Source organism: Malaclemys terrapin, chromosome 6 (assembly GCF_027887155.1).
Source record: "Malaclemys terrapin pileata isolate rMalTer1 chromosome 6, rMalTer1.hap1, whole genome shotgun sequence".
NCBI lineage: Eukaryota > Metazoa > Chordata > Testudines > Emydidae > Malaclemys > Malaclemys terrapin.
Window position 1 is genome coordinate 31,031,698 of NC_071510.1, and position 14,655 is coordinate 31,046,352.

At 43.1% G+C, this 14,655-nt stretch overlaps 1 protein-coding gene across 1 annotated transcript in view; it reads left to right on the top strand.

The window, feature by feature from the left end:
* Positions 1-3,546: 3,546 nt before the first annotated feature.
* The window catches only part of DENND4C (DENN domain containing 4C), a 107,261-nt gene continuing 96,152 nt past the window's right edge, over positions 3,547-14,655 (top strand). Inside the window, exon 1 of the mRNA XM_054031337.1 lies at positions 3,547-3,649. The gene's annotated coding sequence lies outside the window, so the exon portion shown is untranslated. The remainder of the gene's footprint in view (positions 3,650-14,655) is intronic.

The window sequence follows — 14,655 nt, forward strand, 5'->3', positions numbered from 1 at the left end:
TGGCATGTTCTGGCTCTGCATATACTCCAGGACAATGCGCGTGGTGTTCATAGTGCTCATAATTGCTGCGGTGATCTGAGCGGGCTCCATGATCCCAGTGCTATGGCGTCTGGGCTGAAAAAAGGTGCGAAACTATTGTCTGACGGAGGGAGGGAGGGGCAAGTGACGACATGGCTTACAGGGAATTAAAATCAACAAAGGTGGCTGTGCATCAGGCAGAAACACAAACAACTGTCACACAGAATGGCCCCCCCAAAGATTGAACTCAAAACCCTGGGTTTAGCAGGCCGTTGATTTCACGGAGGGAGGAGGAAGCAAATGAATACAGAACAAATCTGGTCCATCTATTTTTTACATCTTAAGCTGGCAGCAGACGGTGCAGCATGACTGATAGCCATCGGCATCTTCTGAGTGCTTGGCAGAAAATGCTGTATTACGACTGCTAGCCATCATTGTCAAGATGGTTCAATAGGACTGCTGGCAGGACTGAGTCTCCAGGAGACAAAACATGTCTGCCCAGGTGCCTCTGACCGAACTCACTGAGGAATATGATGATGGATATCAATCTTAATACACCATCCACTCCCAAAAGGCAAGGGGCTGCTGCTGTATAGCAATGCAGCCCCATATCTGCCAGCACCCAGATAGCCGATGACGGCTACTAGTCATACTGCACCATCTGCTGCCAAAAGGCAATTAGCTGCTGCTGTGTAGCAATGCAGTACCACGTCTGCCGGCACCCAGATGACATATGGTGATGGTGAGCTGAGCTGAGTTGAGCTGAGCTGAGCGGGCTCCATGCTTGCCGTGGTATATTGTCTGCACAGGTAACCCAGGTAAAAAGGCGTGAATCGATTGTCTGCTGTTGCTCTGATGGAGGGGGAGGGGCCTGACGACATGTACCCAGAACCCCTCGCGACAGTGTTTTTGCATCATCAGGCATTGGGATCTCAACCCAGAATTCCAATGGGTGGCAGAGACTGCGGGAACTGTGGGATAGCTACCCACAGTGCAACGCTCTGGAAGTCGACGCTAGCCTCGGTACTGTGGACACGGTCCGCTGACTTAATGCACTTAGAGCATTTTATGTGGGGACACACACAATCGACTGTATAAAACCGATTTCTATAAAACCGGTTTCTATAAATTCGACCTAATTTCGTAGTGTAGACATATCCCGAGTGACATAAATTATACCAACATAACCTGTAGTGTAGACAAGCTCTCAGTAACATGTCCACAACTAGTGTGTTTGTGTATGAGTGAATGAATGCTTCCTGTAAACAGGAGGGTAAAAGGGATCTGAAGTACTCTGCCAGGGACATGGTAAAGGGAAGGCATCTTGATTCCCCAAGAACTCAAACTATTTTCATCACAGAGCTTAATCATACAAATCATCTCATACTCCACCCATGTACCACTGAAACATGAGTAGTAAACATCTTACTTGTAGTGGGAGGCCCATGCTCTGCTTGGGGGCCTCCTACAGCTGCAGGTTTGTCAGCATTGTGTGGTAAATTAATGTAATGGATTCTTGGCAATTGGCTGAACCCACGCTAAATAGAGATCTCCGTACTGTTGTGCAGAAAGAGAAGTGAATGGATGATTATAATGTAAGATTTTAAAATTATAGGCTCTCAGCAAAACTCAAGGGTTGACTGGAAAGTGAAAGTAAATAATTTAGGTATTATCTTTCAAGCAGCCTTTACACGATTGGTGGTTAAATCGTCATCTCCCATGATAAAATCTGCAGAATGAGGGCAAGAAACTCCCTGAGGTTGCCCTCTAGAATTTCCAGAAAATCAGCCTTTTAAGTGGGAGGAACAGTTATTCCCACTTACTAACCCTGTGGAAGGGAGTTGCTAAGAAGTACAGATCCATTTCTTCTGTGTTGTCCTGCTGGCCCCACTTTCTCTCTGACTGTCTTCCAAGGATGAACAGGGGCAGCTATGGAAGAGGCTTTGAAGAAGTCTTTCTGGCGCATTTTGTGTCATTACATGCAATGGGCCTGATTCTCCTCTCATTTTCAGTGACTTTATACTGGGGTAACACCACTGACTTCAGAGGAATTACTTCTGATTTACACTGGTGTAATAGAATCAGGTCTAAAAACTACACAGATGAATACGGGATACAGGATCAGGCCCTCAATCCTTAATTTTTAACTTCTATAGTTTTGCCAGAGATTTGATGTGAAATATTTGTAAATGGATCTTCAGCAGTGTACCCACTGTAGGTCACAAAAAAAAAAAAAAAAGCAAAAAAAAAGCTGAGAGCTTACCTCAAAGGAAACAATGGGACCTTTAACATTAAAGGAAATTGGTGCTTTTTGGTCTCTGAAAAATTAGTGCAAAGACCTGTTGTGTTTACAGAGGGAAGAAATGCATGAGCTCTCTTGTATTTGTTTAGCACTTATGTTTTTTCCCACTGTAGAAAATGGTGCCTGCTTTGGAAGACACACAGTAGTATGTAGTATGTAGACACACTTTAGTATTTGATGGTAAAGTAAAATGTCAGCACTTACAACAGCATAAATATAAGTGCCTTAATGGATGAGTGCAGTGTGTCTGAGTACATTGGTGTATAAATACTTGTAGGCTTGTAAAAGTTCTGCGCCTGGAGAGCCTCCCTATCTGTATGTGGAGTCAAAAGTGCTTTCTGAAACACTCAGGGTTTGATTCCCACAAGCAGTCATTTGCACGAGTGCAAAGGAACTGTAAAACTACCAAGTCAGCACCAGTGCTGCAGGCGTAGGTGCTGGAAGTAGGGGTACTCCTACACTCACCACTAGTTTGAAGTGTTTTCCATCATATACAGGGTTTACAGTTTGATTCAATGGCTCTCAGCATTTCCTCTACACATTATTCCAGGGCTGTCCAGAGGGCGGGGCAAGTGGGGCCCCCACAAAAATATAGTATTCTATAGTATTGGAACTTTTTTTTATGGAAGGGCCCTCCAAAATTGCTTTGCCCCAGGCCCCCTGAATCCTCTGGGCAGCCCTGCATTATTCCAGCACCCCTAGCTGCAGGTGCATCTTTTTCTTTCCCTCGGCACCTCCACTTTTATTTAGGTACCTAACTTTAAGCACCGAAGTTAGAAATGTTAGCGAGGGCTTGTCGTCACACAGAAGTTATTGTGCTGACACGGATGGGGGAACTAGGACACAGGAATAAATGTGTTTATATGGATATAGCTTATTCCTGTAGAGGGGAGGGGAATAAGCTACACCTCTATAATAATAACTCCTCCCAGCTGGTGCAGCACCACGGTTTGCGCTGTCACTGTGACTGCATGGGTATGACCCTCACAGCCCCGTATTACGGGTACACGCTGAGCCTGCACCAGGCCCAGGGTCTCTGAAAGGCGGCGCTAGGCGGCTGCGGCGCTCTGCGCACGCCGGGGGCTGGGCCGCGCGGGGCGGCCGTTGCGCTCTGGCGCCCCCTGGCGGTGAAGCGGCCGGCGGCGCAGCCCGTGTGTGCCCGTTCCCTCCTCCCCCGCCTCCTGGGCGGGTCCGGGATCCGCCTCCAGACGCTTGCGGGGGTGAAAGTAACATGGTGGCCGCTTCCTCCCCAAGCAGCGGCGGCGGCGGGGCTGGCTGCTCCTGAGGCTGCAGCAGGGGGTCTCGGCCGGGCGCGCAGCGGCTGTGGGGGTGAGTCCCGGGCGGGGAGGCGGGTCCCCTGCGCCGGGGGGTGGCGGCGGCGGCGGCAGGTGAGTGAGCGAGCGGGGTCCTGACAGGCGGCGGGGGGAGGCTCGATCCCGCCCCCCTGCCCGAGCCGCGGGGCAGGGTCCGCGAGAGACCCCCGCTGTCCCGCTCCGTGCCCCGGGGGCAGCGCCGCGCTCCGGGCCGGGAGAGGGGAAGGAGGGGCCCGGGCTTGGTGGGAACGGCTCCTTCCTCCTGCCGCGCCCCAGCCCGGCCGGGGTCGGCCGCCGCAGCTGTTCCTGCCGGGCTCCCGCTGGTGCCAGGCTCGTTTTATCCCCCTCCCCCAGCCCAGTGGGTGGGCTCCCTCGGGCCCGGCAGCTGCGGCTCGCTGGCCGGAGGCGCCCCCGGGGGATGCTCGCGGGAGGCCGGGGTGACAGGTGAGGCTCAGGGCAGCTCCCCCCGCCTTTTGTCTCTCCCCCTCCCCCCAGCCCGCTGGAGACGCCTCCGCGGGGCTAACTCCTGCGCGCAGCTGTGCAAGGAACCCCCCGAGGTGTCCCGGCAGGGAACCAGCCCAGACCCCGGGCAGAGCACGCTGCTGGCAAAGGACCCATGGCCATAGGATAAGCGCTGCCCTGGCTGGAAGCGGAAGCGCTGTTAGCCAGAAGGGCGTTCATGTGATTTTTTTTTTTTTTTTTTTTTTTCCCAGAAACAGGTTGAAATAGATTTTGCAGCCAAGGTCCCGGTCGGAGTATGGCTAGCGACCGTCTTCTGGGGCTTGGTGTCTTCTGTGACGCCTGAACCAACTAGCAGTTCAGCATTGTAATGAAGTTGTTGCCAGGTTTCAGAGTAGCAGCCGTGTTAGTCTGTATCCGCAAAAAGAACAGGAGTACTTGTGGCACCTTAGAGACTAACAAATTTATTAGAGCATAAGCTTTCGTGGACTACAGCCCACCATATATGCATCCGAAGAAGTGGGCTGTAGTCCACGAAAGCTTATGCTCTAAGGTGTTTGTTAGTCTCTAAGGTGCCACAAGTACTCCTGTTCTTTTTGTAGTTGTTGCCATATAACATTCCCAGATATTGCCTTGGCCTCTGGGCTGTAGCATCGCTTGGAAATGCTTCGGTCTGTTTCTGCTGTAAGAGCGAACTTAAAGGTGTTGGTGCTACCACGGATGGAGTAACTACTAGGGCCTGTGATGTGGTAGCTTTTACCTGCCCAGACCCGACCAAAGTTCTCAAGGGAGTATTAAATTAGTGGTATTAAATAAGGTGGCTAAAGTGGGGTGTCTGGCCACATTGGTTAAGACATTGCTGGTGAGAACAGGGACAGGACTGTATGTCCATACAGCACCTAGCATGTCTGTTGCTACTGTCTTACAAGGTAAGTGTTTGGACCCTGTCTATAGCAGAGTTCAATGGTAGAAAACTGTACTGAAAATCTAGATGGCTGCCTGTTACTTCACTTCTTGCTCTATTTGTACCCATATGCTGTAAATATGGGTTAAACATGGTTCTTACTACATTTCTTGCTCTGTTTCTACTCAATAGTCTCTAAATATGAGTTAAACATGTTCCATAAAGGTACCTGCATTGTGATTGAAATAATTAGAGAGGGAGACATCAAAGCTGCTGCCTGTGGTTGAACTTTCAGATCTTCTGCATCAAGTTTTAGCTTGTAAACAGAATGTCTGATCTTTTAACCCTTAATTCTATCTGGTGTGACTTCTGTGAGCTTTAGAGTAAGCTTTTGTTATTTGCTTAAATATTGTGGCTTATTATGACAACCTTACAAAGATAAATGTAAGGCTGTATTTGTATATATTAGTGGGAGGGAAAGTATCAGCTTTAATAATGAGTTGTCATTGAAGATCTGACTTTTTTTCCCTTGTACTTTTATCTCTTTACAATTGTGGTGGTGGCTTTTTTTGTTTTGTTGTTTTATTTTTTGTTTAATTTGAAGAAATAAATAATTGTTCTCTAAAGAAAGTATGATGGGATGGAAATTTACCTGCTTTTCTTCCTTCCCCATGAATCTAGAATTCTTATTTCTCCCCACCCTTCTTTTTTGCTGCGGTTTTTTTATTTTATTTTTTTTAAGAACAGCATAGTGTCAGCTACCCAGCACACTCATGAGCAGTCTCAAAATAACAAACCAATGTGAGCACATGATGCAAGAAAAAACATGTTGGCTAGTAAGCTGAAATCAATTTCAAGGACTATTACAAACAGCTGAGTGTTTCATATTTTTTAATTCTGATCTGTCATCAAGCTATTTAACAATGTCCTCACAAACATGAGTGTTGGATATTGTTCAGGACATCTTTTTTGTTATTCTTTAAGAACTTGCTGACTGCTTTTTACCATGTGGGTGAATATGAAAAATATAATAATATATTGTACCTTTCATAACTATGAATGAGCTGACACAGCACAAGACTCCAGCAGGAATTATTTAAGTCTTGTTTGTAAAACATAATATAACTTTGCCTAGTAAAATCTGCAAAATGAAATGTGAACAACTTGTTAGTTAGAGAAGGTATATCTTGTATACTAGGCTCGGAACTTCATTGTCCATAGGCAGCTAAGACTTTGGCGGTCCCAGTGTTCAGGCTGAGGTCTTAGTCTCTAAAATAAAGTTAGTGGGATATTATTGCATTTGTGACTGTGTAAAGACATTTATGTTCTTGTTTTGTTTTGGACAACTGTGTCAGGATTTTTCCATGTTTTTCTTTTTTTTTAAAGTGTCTGACTCTTGCGCCTTTTTTTTTCTTTGCTTTATTATAAAATAAAAATGCCTCTATCAGTGTTAACCTGAGAGTGGCAATTAAAAATGAAACTGTCTAAGCTCAAGTAAAAAATTCTAATACCGAAATGGTATTAACTATAATGTCCCTTTAATTTGAAATCTAGATCTGATCATTCAGAACAACGCTGCTGTTGTGCTGCCAGCTGTTGAAGTTGAGTGCTTATTGTGAATGTGTCCACAAATTTGGGATTTTTTTTTCCCCTGACCTCCTTCAAGCCGGTAGAGAATAGTGTCTGGTGTTTCAAAGTAACTAGAGCAGGGCTGCTCAGTTCTATCTGCATTAAGTCCTTTTGCTCCATATGTCTGTTCATGTGAAAATATATATATGCTCCTTTATATATAAAAAGTGTGTGTGTATATGGGGTGGGGGGGCTTGTTTAAGTTTGTGAAAACCCCACATTCTTCCACTGCATAGCTAAAGGGATAGTAAGAATGGTATTGCTAATAAGAACAACAAGGAGTCTGGTGGAACCTTAAAGACTAACAGATTTATTTGGGCATAAGCTTTTGTGGGTAAAAACCTCACTTCTTCAGATGCATATTGCTAATAAGAGCACTGTAACCAGAAAGGCAGATGGCGTGGCAGTTAAAAGGTCTGTTAAACCTGTATGTACATTGTCACTTGTAGATCTGTTGTGTAATTTGAGTATAATTTCAGTGGCAACTGTGGACACAGAGCACCTTTCTCCTCACTCAGTCCATGTGTAAAATGTTGAGCAGACAGTCTGTGCATTGCCACCATGAGCCAATGTCTCTTTTTATGACCAGGTCAGTATGTGGAGTCAAAGCATTGAAATCATGTGAATTGTGGTGGTTGTAGCCTGTTAAATCTGGCATCTCTGTCAGATCTGATGTGTATATATATTTTTTTTATTTACTCATTCCCCAAGCAGCTTTGTCTCCAAAAGATGCAGAAAAGTTACCCCCTCAGATTTGCCATACCTAAAGATGGCAGTCTTTCATTGCAGGGAACTTCAGCCTAGCACTTTCTAGTTCTTGCAAAGCTTTGAATAACAAGAGATTGTCTCCTGGAAAAGTAAGAGCCTTTAGTCAAGGGATGGATTTGCGGAGATGGATAGGGTAAGGGAATTAGGTGGTGGTACTCTCCTAAGCTCCAGCCATGTGAGTTGCCAAATGCAATGTTGCTTATTGTCGATTGTGCAGATGTTCAGAATGTGTGTGTGCTCACTGGACTCCTTGAGATCTGCTCTGCTCCCCCTGTGTGGTGCTTCAGTATGCCAGCATGCTCTGCTAGGCTCCTTGGGCTTAGCTCCTTTATTTTGTGGGGCGAGGGGAATGGCTGTATGTCTTAAATTCCATCCACGTCTGGCACCAAAACTATGCAGATCTGTAACTTTCCCTCTCACTTCTTACATGAGGAATGGAATGGCCAACAATGATCACAATTAAATCCAATGCCTGCAGATGATCATTTAACACCTTAATGAAATGAACGGGCAGTCCACACCCCTTAGAGCTATTGTTCCTATCCAGGCCTTCTGCAGATTCTTATGAAGGCATCAATTGTATCTGGTTCACAGTGCTTACACTTACTTTGCAGCCATAAAAGCTAGAGACTTTGTTCTCTTAAAAATGAAAGCCAATATTCTGGAGAACAAAACAGAATCTCCTTTTGATCTCCTTAAGAATGCCCCTAATTTGGGCTGTATCAGCCCCTGGCTGAGTTCCTGCTATATATTCCAAACGAGATACACAATGATCAAAATCTATCGTGGCTAATTTGAAAAGGATTTTCAAAATTTGAGTCTGGGATAATCTTGATTTAGAATAGCAAGCTCAAGGCAGAGGCTGCTGATACAGTGTGCAACAGCAACATGAGTTACAATATCTTGTCTAAACTTGGCCTGCACATCATTTAAACAATCCACATTCACGGTTGTAATAATTCAAGCCTTATAATTTTGATTTGAGCTGTTCTTGTTAATTCACCACACTTTTTTTTTTAAACTGTGCTTCTTCCCTTTTAACCCCCAAAATGTAATAAACTGGTTTATGTATTTCACACATTAACCAAATAGAGACTTGTTTATCCAAAAGTTTTAAAAATAATGTAAATTAGGGATTGACTTGCAAAGTAAGCGGCTTGACCTTGGCAACTGCAACTGAGTTTACAGTTACCAGGCTGTAACAAAATGCTAGAAATTATCTCCCTCCGAAAAGCAAACTGTATGTTGCAGCAGCGAATGAATTTCAGTTTTGTAACAGTCTATTTGGGTTGCTAGCCTTTCTGGCAAAACTAACAACTACCTGACTGTATGAAGCTACATTGCCATAGCTACACTGGTATAATGGCATAATGTAGCTATAGCCTACACTGATAGAAGGGGTCTTCCGTTGGTGTAGGAACACTACCTCCCTGAACAACTGTAGGTACGTTGACAAAAGCATTCTTCTGTTGATATAGCTGTGTCTTAACACTAGAGTTAGGTCAGCGTACCTATGTCAGTCAATGTATAGTTTGTTACACTCCTGTTAACCTAAATTTTAAATGTAGACCAAGCCTCAGTAGTGCATTTTTTCCTGGTCCCAGACCTTTCTTTTTAAGGCACTATTTGTGTGGATGACATCTATAATTAGCACATTTCCCCAGTGGCACCATCTTTCATGGGCATCCTGTTTCTCTGCTTTTTTTTCTTTCTCTTAGCCTTTCTGATCACCCATCCCTCTGACTGGCAACTTAGCAGTCTCCCTTATTATTCATTGGGTAGGAAATTAGATACTTGTACCTGTGCCAGACTTCTGGCCAATAAGGTTTTCCCCCTCCTCAAGTTTGTTGTATCATGTGTAAACCTATTTTCTGCTGTTGGAATAAGTAGTGTAGTAATTTATAAATCAACAGGTTATATATTTTGTGTAGGGGAAGGCTGCAAGTATTTCCTTGGATCAGGGAATTTTGGGGATAAAATGGAGAACGTTCAATTATGTAAGTTGTGGGGGGAGGTAGAGGAGAGACCTGCAATAATTTGTAGGCTGCTGTAAGGCTAACTAGGATTAACATTTAAAGAGTAATGTATTTGCTCTTTCCTGAAATGTGAAATGCTTGAAATCAAAGGTAACTTGTGACTACCTCTAAGGGAATAGATTTGTGTCTGTGTTCATCAGTCAGGACTACTGCAGAACCTGGAAACAGGACAGGCCTAAAGCTGAATAAAAAGCTTCTGCTGGGAGTGGGTTGGGTGGTGTGAGAAAGAGATCTTATAGAGGCCTCCTGATCCTATGTGGGCTCTACAAATGGCAGATCAACCAACCCTCAGTGGAAGTGACAGTAGCTTGACCAGAATGGGAAGTAAGTCATGTCTGTACCTTTTCCAGTCTCTTGGCAACTTGAATTCCCTATTCCTAATGTATTGTAAGTGATGAACATGTGAAGCTTTTGGTGTTCAGATGAATTCCAGATGGCAGAAGGCTGTTGTGTTGTCCCTGTTCTAGATAACGTGGAAACATGGATGCACTTTAATAAACCTCAAGTGAATTGGATTTATGAAGGTGCACACTGTCTCTTGAGTACTCTTCCTGAAAGTATGTTGTAAAGAAATGCTGTGTTGTGCCACTACAAGTCCTATCAAGGATGCTGATAGTTTGAGAAAAAGGATAAGCATGGAATGCACAATGGCCTTCTTGTGGATCTTAATCCATGCAGGGTTTGAACATTTCCTCAAATGCCTACAAATAAAATGTAGATCTTAGAATTCAGAAGGGGGGAAATAGAGAATACCAACACACAAGGTATTGTTCTCAGTAAGCAATTTAAAAAATGTAACCCTTCATCTTTACCTACAATGAGCCACATCTATAATGTAATAGTTTTATCGTTTAAAAACATAATAAAAGGATTGAAAATTTTAAGAGCAATAATGAATTTGGCTATTACCAAAGTCCTTGCTTATGAGTAGCAGATGTGCTGGGGCCAAAAAAGTGAGCTTCTTTACTGTTTAACATGTTCATTTATCTTGTTTTCTGCGTGGGGAGGAACTGGGTGTCCATTTCATTTGTACAGCTCCTGGTGGAGATTTCTTTTACAAGTGAATGCCTAAAATTAGGCTGAGTGGCCAGATTTTTAGAAGCGCTGGACATGCAGAAGCTCCCCACTGACCTCAGTGGGGAGCTGTTGGTTCAGCTCTTCAGAACATCTTAGGCATCCACTCTTGAAAACTTTGTCTGTGTTTAAATATGATAACTGCCATAGGGTTCGCTAGTATAGCGATACCAGCATACCCTTCTGGTGTAGATACGGTTTTGCTGGTGTATAGCTTATACCAATTCCCTGAACAAATTAAACTATATACTAGCAAAATGATTTCTTTTGCCAGTATAACTGCATCTACACTGGGGCTTTTGCCAGCATAGGCATATGTCAGTTAGGGGTAGGGTGACCAGACAGCAAATGTGAAAAATCGGGACGGGGGTGGGGGGTAATAGGAGCCTATATAAGGAAAAGGCCCCAAAATCGGGACTGTCCCTATAATATCGGGACATCTGGTCACCCTAGTTAGGGGTGACTTTTCCCCATTCCACTCCCATTTATGCCAGCAAAATTTAAGTGTAGACCAGGCCTTAGAAACAGCATGCTTGGTTGCTGAAGTAACCAGAGTGTAGTACCCAAGGAAATCAAAGAATTACTAGATCTTCCACACATCTTAATTGTAAGAAATGTGATTGCTTTAATGTTTTTGAGGAAATGCAACTCATGTACTGTCATTTCAAACTCTCATTGCTTTCCCACTCTTTAACTTTCACATTAAACCATCGTTTTGTAAAACAACTTAAGTCTTTTACAGGACATATTTTGGGGGTTATGATGAGTCACTGACTTGTCACTCCATTCCTTCCAGTTTTCATTTTAAAAACCAGAAACCCTTCCACATAAGTCTACTTTAAGTCACATGAATTCTCAGACAGATCTTATTCTTTCTCTACCATCCCATGAGATGTGTGATAGTGCCACAGTTCCTGGTGGTCTCAAGCAAAAACGTTGTCTATACCCCCTCAATTGCCTAACAACATTGATTAGAAACACTGTGAAGCCTAATTGCAAGTCATCTGTGCTTCAAGTTATGTTTTCTTCTAGCTAAATAAACTGGTGATGCACAAATCTCTGGGGAGGGACTTTTCTGAGAATTAGGCGTCTAATTATGCCTTTAAAAATCTCTTCCCTTCTTTCCCTACCTCTTCAAAAAAGCTATTAAAGTTCTCACTCTTTATCCTACATAAACCTGACAACAGCTAAATTAGAATGCTAGCAATATCAAAGGCTGTATTTGAACTTCTTATGCTGTCTGATTGTAAAATATTTAATATTTAGCAACCAAATATGAGCACATGTATTTAAAAGGGGAGTGGTTTTAGTCTTGGATCAGCCAAATTCAGAACTCTCAAAACATGCCTACAGTCTAAAACAGTCCACGTCTAGGAATGGTGGTGTAACACATGGTTTCAGGTTTTATTGTACGGATTTTTTTTTTAATACAGCATGATGGCGCTTCTTTTGAGCGAGGCTGAATATTTTCAGCCCGCTAGTGTATTTGTTTGAATTGTATTAACTAATATTTCATAGTCAGGTGTATGCTACAGACTTCTGGCAGTATAGCTATGTCAGTGAGGGGTATGGTGAGGTATGAATTGTGACTGACATAGCTGTGCTGGCAAAAGCCCCTAGCATAGCTGCAGTTATACCAGCAAAGCTGCACTTTTGCTTGTATAGCATGTTTTGCTTGGCGGTGATGGTGTGTCTTGGAATAAGCTGTACGTATTCATGGCCACCCTGCCTCTTCCCGCCCCACTCAGTTCCACCCCCTCCTCCGAACGCACCCTGTCTCTGCTCCTCCCTCTCCCCCCCCCCCTTCCTCCCCGCACCTCCTGAATACCTCTGAACAGCTGATCACGGCAGGCAGGGGGCACTGGGAGGGAGGGCGAAGAGTTGATTGGTGGCCCTGTGAACGGGAGGTGCTGGGGGGCGGGGTGGGAGTGCTGGCTGCCAGTGGGTAGTAAGCACCCACAGAAAAGCAACACAAAAGGTGAAGCGAGTATAGTACTGTAAGTGCCAATGACGGAGATGCAGATCGGGACCAACGTGAACTGGAACATGTTCCCTTATTGATGAGTGATGGACATCTGAAACAACGGATGAGGGGAAGACCTATACCGGGGACCCCTGTATCGGCGGCAACAACACAGCTTTGCCAGTATAAGGTGCATCCATGCCAGGACTGCTTTGCTTGTGCGCATATATATATATATAGACTTAGTCTCAGTGTTTACTTCTATAATTTTTTTTTTTAATCTAGAACCAACTATTTTCCACTTGGTGCACTCATTGTCTTTTATCAGATGGGAACTAGCAATATCTGGCAATGTAGCCTGTCCATGGGAAAACATTAACTTCAACAGTATGCTTTGAGTGTTTAGATGGCTGTAGCTATTTAGTTCATCCATTGTACTACAACATTAGTTATAAAATGTAGTAAAAGTCTGTGTAAATAGGTGGGTCTTGACTTTTGCGGCATATTGCTGACTCTCTAGTTCTGTTGGACCAGAGGGGGAGACAGAGGCCCTCCATTGGGAAAACCTTATTCCTATCTTTATGGTCATATTTGGCAACTATCTACTTGAATGCTTTAGCCCCCTTCTGCCTCTGGGATAAGATCTGAGGAGAAAGGAGGCTTCTAGATTATCCAGGACCTAAGCCATGTGATTAAAACCCCAAGATCTTCTTTCCAGGTGAAAAAGGACTGCTTTTACATATTATGGAGGCATCACTATAGTTAATCTGGGGGTTAACTTCCTGTGCTCAAAATGAAAATGTGGGGTCTTTTATTTTTGGCCTTTGTCTCTTCACCAATGCTTCCATGGGTGCATTTCCATTAATGTTAGAAATGATGGGACCCTCTAGGTTGAGCAAAGTGCCAGCAGTTGCTGGTGTTGTGAGCACCATGTAGACCTGTTCCGAGGAAGGAAATGTTTGTGTTGGCATTTCTTTAACTTACAGTGAAGGTTTGTAAGTAAACACTATACAAAATGCATGGTAAGAACACTAAAGAAACGCAAATACCTATTAACTGAAAAAGTTTTCAGTAAGAAAAGAAGCTGTTGCTCTTAATTATTTTGATTAACAGTGATCTATGAAAATGTACATTAGAGTACGAAAATTGGAAACTTAAAATCCAATTCACTCTTTGTATTGCTGTCAACTTGGACAATGAAAATGAAATTAACTTCATAGTCAATTTCACTTTCAGGTCCAGCCATACAATATTTAAGTTTCAAATACTCCAGAAAAGTGTATGCATAGATTAAAAACAAATGTTTTAAGGGCATTTTGTACCAGTGAAAATGGTTCTATTGGTGTAAAGTTTCTAAAAAGTTTTGGGTTTCTTTTGTCATTTCTTACACAATTTAAATTTTGAGTTATTAAATCGACAGGTTAATAGAAAAGTTTGCTTACTATTGGAGACACAATTAAAAAAAAAAAAAAAAAGAGCAGGGCTGTCAAATGATAAGCAAAATTAAGCACCAGATTAAAAAAATTAAGCCCAAACAATCGCAGTTTTAATTGCACTGTTAAATTTCAATTAATATTCTATTATTGTTTGTTATAAATATTTTGGGATTTTTTTCTACATTTTCAAATACAGTGATTTCTGTTACAACAAAGTTACATTGCTCACTTTATATTTTTTATTACAAATATTTGCACTGTAAAAGTGATAAAAGAAATAGTATTTTTCATTCACCTCATACAAGTACTGTAATGCAATCTCTTTATCGGGAAAGTGCAATTTACAAATGTAGATTTGTTTTGCTTGTTACACAACTGCACTCAAAAACAAAACAATGTAAAACTTTAGAGCCTACAAGTCCACTCAGTCCTACTTTTTGTTTAGCCAATTGCTAAGACATACCTTTGTTTACATTTACTGGAGATAATGCAGCCCACTTTTCACTTTCAGGTGACACGGTAAATAAGAACAGGTGTGTGCATGGGACTTTTGTAGCTGGCATTGCAAGGTATTTATGTGTCGATATGCTAAACATTCGGCCACCATTCCAGAGGACATGTAGGAGGGCTGCTTTATAAATAGGAGAGCGTGTAGTTAAAATAGCCTTTCAGTGTCTGTGTACTTTTTTCCTTAGGACAAGTCATGTTTAAACACTTGCTTTTGACTTTGGGAAAAGCACAGGAAGGATGGGA